Here is a 16,293-nt window from a genome sequence, read left to right on the forward strand (position 1 = left end):
GTGTGTCCCTTCTCCCAGAAATCTGAAAACTGAGGGGCTTGGCCAGAGGGATACTTGGAGCAAACTTCCCTGTGTGTCCACTGGGATATTTCTTTCCCGTGCTCTTGTGCCGCCCGTGTTGTTTCCAGCCCTGGGAAGCTGCTGCGTGTATCCAGCACGTTCCTCTGGAATGTGGTAACCCCATTCCTTGGGAATACAATTTGAGCTATGACATAATCCCTGGAGCAAGTGAGGAGCCATTAGCAGCTTCTTCCTTACGGCAGTTGGTGGAGCTGAGCTGTGCCTTGGGATTCTGCTCATTCCTGGGTATTTTCTCAGGCTCCAAACTCCGACAGGTGGCACCCTGGAATGACTGGGCAGGGAATTCTGTTTTAAATCATTCAGCACCTCGGAATGGCTTCCCATGTTTGTCTGAATTGTAGTGTTGACCTCCAGAATTCCTTAGGAATATTCCCTTAATTGGCTCCGTGCAATGGGGGAATCCCATCCCGGAGCGGGGCGGTACCTGTATCCCATCTGCTACCCAAAAGATCCCACCTTGGGAAAGGGAAAATTGGGATAAATGAGAAGGAGAAGGAGGTTGAGGTGGTCCCAGCTTGGATTACAGCTGGGTCACAAGTGTCGGAAAATATTTACGGAGGAGATCTGGGACCATGTGGATGTGCTCCATGGATTCAGTGCGTTCCAAGCTGATGCATCCTGCAATCCTTCAAACTGGTTGGGATGTGGATGTGATCCATGGATGAGCGTCTCCTCTCTCTGCCCAGCTTTCCCTTTGAAAATTTGGGGTAAAAATTAAATAATTTGGGATGTTAACGAGGGATCTTGGAGCACTTCATGTGAAAATCTGCTGGTGTGGGAAAAAAGGACTGGAAGGAGGAACGCTGGCATTTCCCTTTTAAACTGGGAATCAGAGAACTGTTGGATTGATGTGGCCAAAACACTGCTTATCCCAGCTATCCCTGCTGTCAGCCAGGCTCTTTCCTGGGATTTTCTTGGAGTTTCCATGTCTAGAAGCAAATATATGTTTGATTTCTGTGAGAATCTCTGCTCAATCCTTCATCATCCCATTCCTGGGGGATTTTTGGCTGCTTCTTCCACACCTCTGGAGCAAGGGACAAGATGAAGTGGTTTGGAAGTTTATCCCTAAAAATCTTGGTTTTAGAGTCCTGAGAGAAGGGGAATTGCATGTGAGAAGTAAAAAGCATAAGGTGAAGGTCAGGGAAGAGAGAAAAATGGGATGTCCACCTATGGGATGTTCCTGGTATCCTGGTCATGGAGCCAGCATGGAAAACAGGAGCTGGGAAGCAGCAGCATCTCCACAATTCTCCCTCCTTGCTACCTCTAGGAGCTCCTTTCCACGGGTGAAAGGAGAGGGAATGGATTAAAAATTCCATAATTAGCACAGCCAGGGCTCTGCTCCAGGCTGCAGCCGGCATTAATTAGTTACCCCAACAATTATGGCATTGTTAGGAAAAATCACCTCATTCAAGCTCTTTTCTTTTGGATTTGTTTGGCACCTCCTGGGATGGGATCCCGGACAATGACTGCGGGATGCTGAGCAGCTGCCGGTGGAGTGATCCCATTAAAATATGGAGATCTGATCTCTGATCCAATTCCGGCTCCGAAGACTATCCCAGGAAATCGTTTTGTTGCTCCCAAGAGCATCTCCAGCTCCAGTGTCACGTTGTCACCCCTTGGAATAGGCTGAGTTATGGCTGTTGTTATTTAAGGAGAAATATTAATGGACCATTTCCTTTTAATCCCGTAACTCTTCCTGATTTTCCCTCCTGTAAACCTGCTTTTCCTTCTGCTCTCCCTTGCAGCATTCCCTGCTGGATTTCAGTGGAGGAACAGGAAATTTCCCCCCTCTAAAATGCACTTTATTATCTTTATTTGCTCTTGGATTCTGGGTCACTGTTTCCTTCCCTCCCTGACACTTCCCAGGGACAAATGAATCCTTGTGTTGTTCATCAGCTCTTGGGAATTGTTGGGAACGCTCCAAGTATTTTACACCTATAATGGAAAATAATAAGTGCTGCTTTCCTGGGTTTTTGTGGGATTTCAGGGAATTTTTGTGCAGTGGAGGAGCAGAGGTTGAGGAAGTGATTCCTGTGATTCCTTGGAATGGTGCTGATTGCGTTGCAGCCAAGCTTTGACACTGGGAATATTCAACATTTGTGAGAATATTTGTGTCTGGATTTGGTCCTGTAAACAAACCTCCTGTGAATAATTGTCCTGATTTAGTAAAATTTAGGATTTATTTCCAAGTGGCGGTTTGGCAATCCAGGAAAATAAAGCCCTGCCTCATCCAGAGGATGGGCAGAGAAAGGTTTGGGAATTTTGAAGGTCATCCACTTCCAACCCCTGCCATGGGCAAGGACACCTTCCACTATCCCAGGTTGCTCCAAGACCCATCCAACCTGGCCTTGGACACTTCCAGAGATCCAGGGGCAGCCACAGCTTCTCTGGGAATTCCATTCCAGGGCCTCACCACCCTCACAGGGAAGAATTCCTTCCCAAAATCCAATCCAATCCTATCCTCTGGCCATTCCCTGTGTCCTGTCCCTCCATCCCTTGTCCCAAGTCCCTCTCCAGCTCTCCAGGTGTCCCTTTAGGCCCTGGAAAGTGCTCCAAGGTCTCCCTGGAGGCTTTCCTTTTCCAGGCTGGACATTCCCAACTCTCCCAGCCTGGCTCCAGCCCTCGGAGCATCTCCGTGGTCTCCTCTGGACTCACTCCAGGACACCCAAGCATTGGGATGGAGCTGGAATTAGAACCAAGGTTATGACCCCACATCCCAAGGTCCTGGCAGGTCCTTGGGCTCAGTGGGTCCAGGAAGGTCTGGAATGATGCTCCAGAATATTCTTCCATCCAGTTTTTCCATGTAACAGGAATATTTGCAGGTGTGAAGTGCCAGAGTGCAGGTACAGGAGAGTGCAGGAGAGGGAAGATCTTCCTCTTTGCTCTGGGATTACTTAGAGGAATTGGAATCCTGCTAATTAAGACTTATTTCCCCCCTGTGCTAGTCCATATATTATTATTTTCCAGTGGAGGAAAATAATTGGAATTCTTCTGTAGCCACGAACAGAAAAGAACATTCTAAGAGCATCCCAGGGATTTTTGATGTGACATTTGTGGTTCTTATTCCTTTGAGTGACATTTATACATCTCCAGAGATTGTCTCATCCCACAGCTCCAGGATCAGCCCACGGAAAAGGAACAAGGAATGTCCTGAACTGCTCCTTTCCAGGGCTGTGCCTTGGGTTTCACTTCTGGAAGTTGGTTTGGGCAGGAAATATTCCCGCTGAAATCCTTAACGAAAACACCTGCTCCGAGTCATCATCCTTCCCCTTTTCCATCTCTTGTGTCCATATATAACAGCAGGAGTGATGAAAATTCCCAATTAACTGCCTGTGAGAAAACGAGGGAATGCCAGCTGTGAGCAAGCCACTTCTCCCTCCCTAGGGACAGAGTAACCTTATCCCATTCCCAACTTTCCTCCCAATACTCCCAAGCAGGGGGGGATCGCTTGTGAGGGAGGACAGGGAGAAGGCACACCAAGAAAAAAAGGGGAAAAACGGGAAACAAGAGGAACTCCAAGCACAGGTTTGTCCCGGCGTGCCGGATCTATCTTTACCCTCCTTGGCTCGGGATAGCTCTTGGATTTGTCGAGTCCCTACGGAAACATCCGCCCTGGCATCCGACTCACGCCGGGAACGCCTGCCCTGGCTCGGCCTCCGCTCCGCAGCCTCGGGGAGCTCCTCGCTCCTCTCACAGGTGCCTTTCCCATTTTAAGATTTGGTTCGGATGCATCGAATTGATGGAATTCGTCATGGGAGGCTCCAGGCAAGATGTGATTCCCATAAATTAAAAGAGCATCCCGAGCCTGGAGAGGGTTGGAGATCGGGGGCTCTTGAGGCCAACAGGGAATCATGTGGGATTCGATTCCTGACACCTCCCGGGGTAATTTTTGCGGATGATCTCATCCCGACCCTGTTGTTGATTTGCCACTTGGCTCGTCTAATTCCTTGTGGATTGATCCCTCTTCCCTCGTCTGTCATTCCATGAGGGCTGGGGAGGAGTTGGGGAGGTGATGGAGGATGGGTGTTGTTGCTGTGCTCCCTTCTTCCTTTTCCCGGGATAAAATCCCTGCTTACTGTCCAGCTTGGTGGCTGTCGCCTTCCTAAAATCCTGGAATAATTTGGGTTGGAAAGGACCTTAAAGCTCATCCAGTTCCACCCCCTGCCATGGGCAGGGACACGTTCCACTCTCCCGGGCTGTTCCAAGCCCCCTCCAACCTGGCCTGGAAAATTCCAGGGATTGGGACTCCACAACTTCTCCAGGTTCCTGCGCATCTCCCTCAAAAAGCAGAGCTGGTGGTGGGGAGAATCCCTGGAAGTTGTGTCATTATTGGGTCTGATCCCAGAGCTTCTTTTGCCTTTCTTCACTTTAAGTGCAGTGCCAGGACACAGGGAATGGCCTCCCACTGCCAGAAGGGAGGATTAGATGGGATATTGGGAAGGAATTCCTCCCTGGGAGAGTGGTGAGAAGCAGGGATGGAATTCCTAGAGAAGCTGCCTCGTCCCTGGAAGTATCCAAGGCCAGGCTGGATCGGGTTTGGAGCAACGTGGGATAGTGGAAGGTGTCCCTGCCTGTGGCAGGGGTTGGAATTCCATGATCTTGAAGGTCCTTTCCGACCCAAACCATTCCATAATCCTATAATTTGGAGTCTGGACATTCCAGTCTGGCTCTGGTACCACCTTGCTGCCTGCAGTGCCAAGAACTTCCCAGGTGCCACTTCCCAAAGGTGTTATTCCAACACACACCCACACCTACAAATCCAAATCCCCGTTCCCTTTTTTATTTTGTTCCCCAAAGCTCCCAAACAAATGGGAAGCTCCCGGTCAGAATCTGCAGCTGTTCCTGAGCTCAGGCTGGTGGTGAAACAAGTGGGATGGGGTGGGGTTTATTTTCCCTCCCCTTTTCCCCGCTGGGAATGCCACAGGGCTGGATAATTCCAGGTGTCTGATTAGCCACGCTTAATTAAGAGCTGGGGATCTTGGAACGAGCCTGATGGACTCAGCCGAAGGAAGCCTGGAGGGAAAGCTCAGCTCATTCCCTGTGGGAATGTCAGCTCCAGGCTGCCCAGTCCCTTGCAATTGCTGTGTCTTCATCTTCCCAATTCCATGGTTTTCGTAGAATAACCAGTTGGGAAAGGTGTTCTGAGAGCTTGAGGAAGTAGCAGAGTTGTTGCTGACAGTGGGGTGGGACATTTCTGTGCCCCATGGAAAGCGTGGTGTGGGATTTGGGATTTGGGATAAACCAGGGCTGCTGCCTGTGTAAAACCAGGGATTTTTGGCTCCTTAAATTTCACCAGGAAAACCCTTTCCGCCACCAACCAAGACATCTGTGGATGCTCCTCCAGCTCTATCCTGTGTCAGGATATTCCCTTTCCACCCCTTTCCTGGGATGGATCCTTCACCTTGGCAGCTCCCTGAGGCAGGAGCAGCCTTTTCCTTGTATTTCTGTGCCTCATTGGCTCCATCTGTTCCCACTCTCTGGCTTCAAACCTATTTCTTTTGGCTTTTCCCTGTTTTCCCCCTTCCACTTTCCCATTTAATCGTAGCCGTGTTGTTGGACTCAGCATTTTCCCAGTTCTGAAATGTGGGAAGAGATTTGGGAGATGGGTCGGTGAATAAACCCCCCTCTGAGGGTTTGAGCAAGACCGCATCCCAAAGGGATCCTTTTGGGATGATTTTTAGGGATAACTGGACTCAGCACCAGCAGCTTCCCTGGAGAGCTTAATTCTGTGTGTGTCACTCCAGCAAAACAAGAAGGGATCTTTTCCCTGTATTCCTTGTTCTGGGATAGATTGTTTCCCTGTATTCCTTGGTTTGGGGTTTGATTACACCAATTTCCCAGTTGGAAAGGAAAATTGGGAGGGATAAAATTTGGAGCCTGTACTGCGAAGTTTAAAATTCCCGGATGCGTTTTTCCCTTTCTTCTCCAATTCTTTACAAAGAATATTCAGGCACAGGTGTGGAAATCATGGGAAGAAATTGATTTTTCCTTCCGTCCTTTTCCTGTTGGGATAGGGAAAAGCAGGATCTGGCACCAGGACCTGCCGTGGTACCCTCTAGGGGGCACGATGCCTCCGCTGTTTTTCCGGAGAAAGGTTTTTTTTTCCGTAGGGAAAAACGAACTGAGAGTTACAAGAAGCAGCAAAATATCCGTGTGTTCAGCAGGAATCGTAGCCGGGCCAGAGCTGCTTGGAATTTCCCCCGGCAGCAGTGCCCTGCCTTCATTTTTGTGGGACTTTTCAGGGTAAATTTGGGTTTAATCCCTAATCCTGCCCATCAATCCTGAATGAAGTGAGGTGTATCCTGCCTCCTCTTTAAACCCTCTGGGGTCTCCGTGCATGCTGGATAATTTGGGATATCCTGGATAACCTGTAAGGTGCAAGAATTGAATTTAAACCCCGTGTTGTTTTTTTAACTCCTTCATTCCCGGTATTCCTGAGCTATCGGGAGTGAGAGCGGAATAAGACGCTGAGAAAATCATGCTCTGTAAAAAAAAACCCCTTTGGGAATAAATCCTGTTTTCCAGTGCTCCTGTAATTACCTTTTCTCCCTCCGTGTGGGATTCCTGCCTTAGGGACAGAGCTGGGGTTGCTTTTGTGCTGCCTCTGGGATGTTTTCCCACACGGAGCCGATTCCTATCCCGTTAATTGATTCCCAAGACCGGCGAGTTGACCGGGAATTTTTTTATTGGACCGGATTATTTTATTTCCCTGCCTTCCCAAAACTTTTGCTCTGTCCTTAACCACAATTAACTAATTCATTCCTGCCTTGATTGCTCCACAAAGAGAGGGAGTGGGGTGGCATCACCTCCGGACCCTCTGGAGCAGCACAACAGCGGGAAAGGCTCCGTCGGGAGATCAAATCCATCTTTTTCAATTGGTCCCTGCCGACCTGGATTTCTTGGATTTTGTGGCAAAGAGCTTTGTGCCAGAGTGACCAAATTAAGAAGTGAGGGGATCCCTGTAAAGGATAAAAATGGGATGTGCATGCCTGGTTTTTCATTGACAAAAATTCGGGATTTAAAAAATAATCCCAAACCACCTTCAGTTATGATTTGAGTAAAATGGGAACAATCCCTTTTTATGACATAAAATTCCTTCTGCAAAATAAAAAAGCAACCTCCAAACCCTCATTTTTCCCTGAAATATCCTCTGGCTGGGATTTTTTTTTCCTTTTTTCCCTCTTTTATACATATCCAGGAGGGTTTTGTTCCGGAGGGGGGAATGTTGAGGCACAAGCTCCGTGCTGGAACACTGCTCCAGCCCGATCCTGCTGCATCTGCTTCCCTCTGCCTCATCCTTCTCCAGTTTTCCTGCTGGGTCAGGATTTTTCCGGCTCGTAATCATTCCAGCAGATGGTGGGATAAAGGGATGCTGACCAGGAAATTACCTGGGAGCCGGGAGCAGCGGCACCTTTATGTCACAGAATGCTAAAAATCTGTTTTCAGCACGGCTTGGCTTGTTGAGGGAGGGCACGGATTTGTGGAAAAGAGTGGGAAAAGCTCTCCAGCTCTTTTCTGGGAATCAGGATAAGGTTTTTTTTTGGGGGGGGAAAAGGCTGAATTGGTGATTTAAACCTGCTCTGGTGATGATTTAAGGTGGGGGTTGGTGATGTCCTGCAAAGTTCCCACAGGGAAAATCGGCTGCTCCTGCAACTTAATTTCCTGGAATTTCATGTGGGAGAGTGAGATCTCTAAGAAATTCCTGGTGGAGTAGGGCAGAACCTTTGGGATTTGTTGTCCAGTCAGGAAAACTGGGCTATCCTGTGGATTCCGGCATTTGGTGTTTGGTGTAGGAGAGTGGGATCTCCAGGAGATTCCCATAAAAACAGGGCAGACCCTTTGGGATGTATTGTCCTGCCGGGAAAACTGGGTTCTCCCATGTTATGTGGCTCCTGGTGTTTGATTTAGGGGAAGTGAATTCTAGGAGATTCCTGGAAAAGCAGGCAGAACCTTTGGGATGTGTTGTCCAGCCAGGAAAACTGGGCTGTCCTTGGATTCTGGCGTTTGGTGCAGAAGAACGGGATCTGCAGGAGATTCCCAGAGGAGCAGGGCAGACCCTTTGGGATGTGTCATCCTTCCCGGGAGCACATTTCTCCCAGGATTTTACCCCCCCAAAAATTGGGAAGTGGAAAACCACATCATTCCAGAGGATGAATCCCTTCCTCCCTCCTGCCCTGTGCCGCTTTTTAAGGAATATCAGCGGCACAGGCGCTGCTTTGGGAATACAAAGCTCCGCTCCCGTTTTCCCGATGCCTTCCCTGGAGCTCTCGGGAAGTATCCAGTAAATCAGACACTCCCGGCTCACTCCATCCAGTAATGAAGTGGGAATGAACTCTGGAAAAGGGAAAGGCACGGGGGGGATGAACTCCCCGGAGATTGATGGGATGTGCTGACGTCGCGGCCCAAACACGACCATCTCACTTTTCCAAGCAATCCATCTGGAGCTTCGGTGATCTGTCATCCCGGCGAGCTGGGAAATTCGTCAGGAGACTTGGAAAAGAGCTCCCACCTTTGCGCTTTTTCCGGCCGCTCCCTCCCTCCACGAAAGAATTGAGGGGGGGGGATGCAAAGGAATCTTGGGAGCTTTTTCCTGGGATTCCTGAGGGTGTTAATTTGGTTTAAATGGACTTAAACACTTGGATAAATCAAGGAATTCCTTGACATTCGGTTTATTAAAAATTGGTTTATTCCGGATTCTTCTTTTTAAAAGCAGAGCCAGAATGGAGAATGGGAAGGAGATTCCATAGGATTTAGGGCAGTCAAGGAAGTGTTAAAGCAGCTTTGGAAGGAAAAAAAGGTGATTTGGGGATTTTTTTTTGAGTTTTATCCTTGTTTTTGCTGTTGACCCTTCTGTCTGCTCTAGCAAGAGTCTGTCATTCTGCTTCCTGGGGTTTTCTTGCTTTTAAGTGAGGAAAAGTGAGATGTTGAGGGCTGTGTTAAAAAATTCCTCTGAGATATCCTAAGGGAAGACCAAAGTATTGTATTCCCCATTGTGCTCACTCCTGCCTGGATTTGCATCAGAATTAATCCCAAATTCCATGTAATGATCCAGATTAACCACTTTTTAAATGGAGGGAGAACGATTCCTGGAATCTGAGACTTGGGATGTGACAGGGGCTGAAACCCCTTTAAAACTGAGTTTGAGGTTTTCCTACAGGGATTCGCAGGAGAATTAATCCCAAATTTTGTGTAATGATCCAAATTTTAAGGGTGAATCTCTGAAAGTGAAGGGCAGAATTATCCCTGGAATCTGAGACCTGGGATGTAACAGAGAATAAAGCTCCTTTAAACCTCAGCTTGAGGTTTTCCTGCAGGGATTTTCAGCAGAATTAACCCCAAATTCCATGTAAAGGTCCGAATTAACCACTTTTTAAGCATGAAATTTTGGGAAGTGGAGAGCAGAGCAGTCTCTGGATCCTGAGACCTGTCCCTGGATCCTGACATTTGGAATCCAGCCAGGGCTAAAGCTCTTTTAGACCTCATCTTGAGGTTTTTCTGCATGGATTTAGTGAAATTCCGTGTAATGATCCAAATTAACCACTTTTTAAGGATGAATTTTGGGTATTGGAGGGCAGAGCTATCCCTAGATCAGTGGGATCAGTGCTGGGGCTGGGACTGGTTTTATGGAAAGGGCCACAGCAGTCCTTGGTCCAGACTTCCAGCACGCAGTTGTTCCCAATCCAGAGGCACAGCTGGCATGCCATGGCCGTGTCCCAGCGTCCCAGGATGTATTAATAGCCCCACAATTTGGGAATTCACGGCTGGACCGAAACCCAACTCCAGGCACTTTCCCACCCTGCACATGGACACAAATATCTTGGAGACTCCAACCATTACCAGCGCCCGGTGCTGCTGGAAAAGCGCAGCTCTTTAGTTTACATCCCGCTTTTATCCTCTCTCCTGAATTCCTGGAGAAGGGATCAGGTGTTAACTGAAGGGAGGGAAATCCTGGGAAGTGAGGGCAGCACTGTCTCCTTTGCTTTTCCAGCAAATTATCCTGGACCCTGCCTCAGTTTCCCCACCTGATTCTCTCCTTCCTAATCCCACTTGGTTGCTCCCAGGAAGCTGCATGGAGAAAGGAATTTCTCCTTCCTTCCATGAAAAGCAGTGGCTGGAGCCCTCAGGGACAAATCTGTGTGGAGATGGGTGCAAATACCAGGTGGAAAAATGCCAAGTCCATGAGATAAAACCATGGAATCATGATTGGAAAAAAACTTGGAGCCCCACTGAGTCCAAGTGTTCCCTCAGCTCCTCAAGGCCACCACTGGCCATGACCCTAAGTGCCACATCCACATGGATTTTAAATTCTTCCAGGAGTGGGGACTCTGCCACTGCCCTGGGCAGCTGTGCCAGTGCCTGACCACCTTTTCCATGAAGAAAATTCCCCAATATCCAACTTAAACCTCTCCTAGTGCAGCTTGAGGCTGTTTCCCTCATCCTGTGCCTTGTTCCCTGGGAGCAGATCCTGATCCCATCCGGCTCCACCCTCCTGTCAGGGAATTGCAGTGAGAAGGTCCCTCCTGAGCCTCCTTTTCTCTAGGCTGACCCCCCACTAGTTCCCATTTGAGTTCCAGGGGTTCTCCACAGAAATTATCCTACAAATCCACCCTTATTCTCCCTTTTTCTTCCGGAAAATCCTGTAAATACCCTGAATCCCAGAATGGTTTGGAATGGTTTTGGAAGGGACCTTAAAGACCACCTCGTTCCAACCCTTTCCATGGACAGGGACAGCTTCCAGTAGACCAGGGTTCTGGGATTCCCTTCTGTGTGAGCAGGGAATAGAACATTTATGGAATAAACATTTATGGAATAAACACACCAAATAAAAGTGTATTTTGGCAGTGGTACTGTCATTGCTTTGCATTCAATTTGGTGCAGATTCCTGATCCCTGTATCAATAATCACTTCCCAGCTCATGATAAATTTCCATCAAATAAATATTGATATTCCACTCCAACTTTATGGATAAACATCCTCCCAGGCTTCCATATTGTTCCAAGTTTTATGGATAGGAAAAATCAAAGGTGGTTTATGATTTGAAACAGCCTCAGGTTGGTTTGGGTTGTTTTATGTCCACTTGTGTTAATCAAGGGGGCGGTTTGGGATTTATTCCAAGAGAGGTTTTGGTGGCATTTGAGATGTCGTATGGTGTTATCCATGAGGGAATCCAGAGGGAATTCTGGGAAGTGGCAAGTTAACGGAGAAATTCTGGAGTTTTGAGCAGGACATGGATATTTTTTCCCACCTGAGAGCCACTTTGGGAACCTCCCAGGAGGCTGCGATGCCGCTCGGTGTTTGTGTCGCCCTCGGATCCGGAGGAGCTCCTGGAGGGGCTGGAAAATCTCCAGCTGCAAATGGAGCTCTGATGGAAGGTGCTGCTCCCGGGGTTCCTCGGGGTTGGAAGCAGATCCCCCGGGCACTTCCCGTGTGATGTCTGCACCCAGCAGGAAGGGAAAAAACCGGAGACAAAGGATGAGAGGAGGAATGTGCCGTGCACTGCTCCGCTGGCTCTCCCCAGCCTCAAATTGCTCGGAGACACGGCACCGGCTCCGTGGATTCCTGGGAGCCACCACCCTGAAGGAAGCACATTTCTCCCCCTAAGAGCTGAGGGATGTCTGGGGACTTTCCTGCCACTTCTGGCATTCAAGAGGATACAAGAGGTACATCAAGAGGATAAAATCAGCCCGGAGAAGCCTCTTCCCGAGGTTTGTGCTGAGCTTGGAGGAAAATTTTGCTTAATAACCCTTTTGTTATCCTCGAGGATGTTTAGCCCCCTCTGGAAGACTCATTCCTTGGGCTGGAGCTGGTGGAAGGAGGAGTTGGGCAGACACTGGGGACAGCACGTGTTGAGCTCCTGGAGAAAAACAGCTGGAACATGTAATCCCAGAGAAAAGGATCTAAAGCTGTCCCAAAGGGACCCGATGAAGGGTCTGGGGGGGAAAAACCTGGAGAAGAGAAGACTGAGGGAAGAATCATTGGGATCTGGAGCTTCCTCAGGAGTGGCAGCTCCAATCTCTGCTCTCTGTGACCACGACCAGGACCTGAGGGAGTGGCTGGAAATATGTCAGGGAAGGTTTATGTTGATATCAGGAAAAAGTTCTTCCCCCAGTGGGGAGTTGGGTGCTGAGACAGGATCCCCAGGGAATGGTCACGGCCCTAAGGCTGCCAGAGCCGTTGGAAAGGGCGCTCTGGCACCGGGTGGGATTTTTGGGATGTCCTCTGCAGGGCCAGGAGTTAATCCTCGTGGTTCCCTTCCAGCTCAGGATATCCTATGAATCCAGAGGGTGTTTTGGCTGGTGGACAAATCCCTTTGACCCTGAAGTCTATTCCCCATCAGGCACAACTATCCGAGGAATATTTTAATGTGAGGTTCAGTTGTTTTCTGCCTTGAACACCTTAAAACCCACGGTAAAATCACCACCTGCTCAGCTATTTTCTCCTCCAGCCCATCTTTTCCATGAGCATCTGATTCCCAAGTTCTCAGCTTTTTTCCCTCCCTCCGTTAATTATTATAATTACTTTTAAAATCTGGCCCCTGATTAGGCACTAGGTGGACACAGTGGCTGGGTTTTATTGCAGAACCTGCTCCTGCTCAAGGAGTTATTTTTGCTGAAGGCTCCCCCGGAATTGCTGAGTCAAGACAACGCTTTGATGGGATAAACATCTTCCCGCTCCCTTCTGTTCAGACCCTGGAGCCCCATTTGCCTGAGTAAAGACGTTGAGTTTCTTGGAATGCAGCTCCCGTTAAAGGAGCCCTGGAGCAAACACGGCAAGCTCCTGCTGTAATTTAAGAGTTTATCCCAAATCCACGAACGACAGACCCAAATCCAGGGACTAAAAGTTGGTTCCTCATCTTGACCATGCCTCTCCCAAGACCTGCAGGTGGTTTGAATTCCCACCGATCCTGGAGCTGGTCAGTGCTTTCCTCATGGAGACGCCGCCTCGGAGCCACTGGTGGTCACCTGCTCCTAACGCGGCACTTCCAGAAGGGTTTGGCCAAAAGGTCAGCGCTCAACTGCTCAACGGAGCCATCCCTGAATGGATGCGTGCAGAGGCTTCCAGGGGGAGCACACAGGGTTTACACAGAAATAGTCGCTCATCTGACTGAATCGTTAATGCCCGTTGCCCGCGGAGACTAATTAAGGAGAGCTGCAGCTGTTTTGGGAAGCGCTTTGCGGGGATTACGCGGCGAGCGCGGGCTGGAGGAGCTCTCGGAGTGTGAAACATTAGGAAAGGCGTTTTGCGCCGCCGCGCTCCGAGGAGTTGAGGGAAGGGGGGTTTTGGGGACAGAGTTTTCCAAACTGTTTTCTTGGAGACGGTTTGAGTTTGGCCAGATGACGGGATGTGAGTGGTGACAGCGCGGCTTCGGTGTGGACACGTCAGGAAGCCTGGGGGAGAAAGGTTAATAGGGGTGTGTGTCCCTGCTGCCTTTCCCTAAAATCCTGCTGCCTTTTCCATGGGCTCCTGTGGGCAGTGGGGCTTTTCTCTGTCACGGCTCTGAAGAGCTCATGGAAGGATTTTGGGTTTGTTGTCCAGAGAAGGGAACGGAGTTGGGAAGGGTCTGGAGCACCAGGAGCGGCTGAGGGAGTTAGGGAGGCTCAGCCTGAGGGAAAGGAGGCTCAGGGGGGACCTTCTGGCTCTCTACATCCTGCTCCATGCCCCAAGTCCAGCCTGGACTTCAACACTTCCAGGGATAGGGCAGCCACAGCTTCTCTGGGAATTCCATCCCAGCCCCTCACCACCCTCCCAGGGAAGAATTCTTTCCCAATATCCCATCTAACCCTGCCCTCTGGCAATGGAAACTCTCTACCCCATCATGCTAAAATTGTGCCATACAAGATTTCCTTTATGTCTCCTTTTGAATTTTCTGGTGGTTTTATTTGGTCATTTAATTTATGTATCATCATTTACATAAGATCAAGTTTTCCTGCACATGGGACATAAATTCTCCAAGACCATGGATCGCTTTGGGTTCTTGTAAAAGAAAATGTACGGACGCTTTGTAAAACCTTGTATCTGGTTTTGTGGAACTCCTGAGCCACCCTGGAAATCTTTGGTTCCTTGGTCATAAACCCTCCTGAAGGATTTGCTGTACTGGATTAAATCCGAAGGCCCCGAGAAACATCCAGTGCATGGATTTTCAGGAAGCCAACAGGAAAACTTTTGAGGCATTACTGCAGTTGAGATTCGGGCTGGGAGTCTGGCTGTTCACACTCCCAGTGGCATGTGCAGAATCCCTGGAGCTCCAGGGATTGCTGCTTTATGGTTTGCACGTGGGATTTGCTGTGAGCTCCTGGTTCTTTTTATAGAGAGTCTATTCCGGGGGGATTTCGGAGAGGGAATTTCTGACCTTTGGACAAGAAGCCATCAAGCTGTGAACCAGCAGGAAATCCAAAGTGATTTAGGCCATGGTCCTTTTTAAAATCCAGCTGTTTCCTGGTTTAGGATGTTGTTTGTTGGGTGATTGTTGTTGCCAGGGGCTGGAGCTGTGCTGAGGCTGGGTCTTGGTGCCCTTTCCTTGTGTCTTCGTGGAATTTGGGAAAGGTTTGGGTAGGAAGGGATCTTTCAAGACCTTCTCATTCCATCCCCTGCCATGGGCAGGGACACCTCCCACTATCCCAGTGTGCTCCAAGCCCCATCCAGCCTGGTCTTGAACGCTTCCAGGAATAAGGCAGCCACAGCTTCCCTGGAAAACCTATGCCAGGGCCTCCCCACCTTCACAGAGAATTCCTTCCTAATATCCCATCTATCCCTGCCCTCTGACAATGGGAAGCCATTCCCTGTGTCCTGTCCCTCCATCCCTTGTCCCAAGTCCCTTTCCAGCTCTCCTGGAGTCCCTTTAGGCACTGGAAGGAGCTCTAAGGTCTCCCTGGATCCTTCTCTTCTCCAGGCTGGATGTTTCCAGCTCTCCCAGCCTGGCTCCAGAGCAGAGGGGCTCCAGCCCTCGGAGCGTGGTGATGGAATCACCATCCCTGGAGGTGTTGAAGAAACATGTGGATGTAGCACTTGGGGACGTAGTTTAGTGGTGAACATGGCAATACTGAGTTAACAGTTGGACTTGATGATCTTGGATGTGTTTTCCAACCTCAACAATTCCATAATTCTGGGTTTATCTTTCCTCCATCATTCCTCCTGGGTCAAGGGACATGAACTGGGCTCGCACGTGGCTTGTGAGATACGTGGAATTCTGCAGGACTCACACTTGGAGGATTTATTTGGAGGAGGAGGTGGATTGTAGCTTTCCTCCCTCCAAAATTTGTATTTGGTTTAATAACAAGCAAGAGCACATGCCTTTTTCCCTGAGACTACGGAAAAACCCCGGAGTGCCGTCAATAAAAAGATTCTCTGACAGCTTCGGAAAGGAAATGGAAATTTATCAAATATTTCCCCCTCCCCTGTCTGGAGCAGCTCGTCAGGTGTGGAGGCTGGAAAAGGGAGATTTGTTGTTCTTTCCCTCTCCTACGCTGACACCCCTGGGCGATCCCGAGGATGTGACAAAGAGAATGCTCTGCTCCCCCATCACTCAGGCTCTGGAAAATTAATTTTTTTGTTGGAGTAGAATCCAGGTACCCCCAGAGGTTTGGAGTCACAGGACAAGATTGAAGGAAAGTGGTTTGGGTTGAAAGAGACCTCAAAGAGCATCTAATTCCAACCCTCTGCCGTGGACAGGGACACCTTCCATGAGTCCAGGTTGCTCCAAACCCAATCCAATGGGGCCTTGGTCAGATTCCATTTCCTTCAAGCTGTGCTATTGGAGAGGCAGATGCTCCAACATGGGATGGCACAAGCTCCAGGAAGATGCTCGGGGATGCAGGGATAGAAACCTGAATGTAAAGCGCTGGATCAGAGGGTAGAGATGGGATTATGGACATTTTGGGTAAAAGAGCTTTTGCTTTCCACCAAAAATAGATTTTTTTTTCTTTGTTTTGTTCCCTACTTTGTTAAAAGCCTTGGATTTAGCAAAGTTGGTTGGGATCAGGTGACTTGGAGGTCTGAGGCTTTCCTTATTACAATGTTGTTGACGTCGGGAATTGAGGAGCCTCCAATGCCCAAACTTTCTTCTTTTCCCTTTCCTAAAAGAGTGATGTGGGCTCATCTTTGTGCCTTTATGCTTCAAAACCATGGCTGAAAGGAATCATGGAATAATCTGTGTTGGACCCACACAGATCTTCCAGTCCAACTCCTGGCCCTGCACAGGACACTCCCATGAAT

General features: G+C 49.0%; 2 protein-coding genes across 2 annotated transcripts in view; both read left to right on the top strand.

Moving 5' to 3' along the window:
• GFUS (GDP-L-fucose synthase) overlaps positions 1-12,280 on the top strand; it is a 120,138-nt gene extending 107,858 nt beyond the window's left edge. Inside the window, exon 12 of the mRNA XM_063403383.1 lies at positions 12,270-12,280. The gene's annotated coding sequence lies outside the window, so the exon portion shown is untranslated. The remainder of the gene's footprint in view (positions 1-12,269) is intronic.
• ZC3H3 (zinc finger CCCH-type containing 3) overlaps positions 1-16,293 on the top strand; it is a 127,828-nt gene that overhangs the window by 22,544 nt on the left and 88,991 nt on the right. The window lies entirely within an intron of this gene.

This window comes from Prinia subflava, chromosome 1, assembly GCF_021018805.1.
Source record: "Prinia subflava isolate CZ2003 ecotype Zambia chromosome 1, Cam_Psub_1.2, whole genome shotgun sequence".
NCBI lineage: Eukaryota > Metazoa > Chordata > Aves > Passeriformes > Cisticolidae > Prinia > Prinia subflava.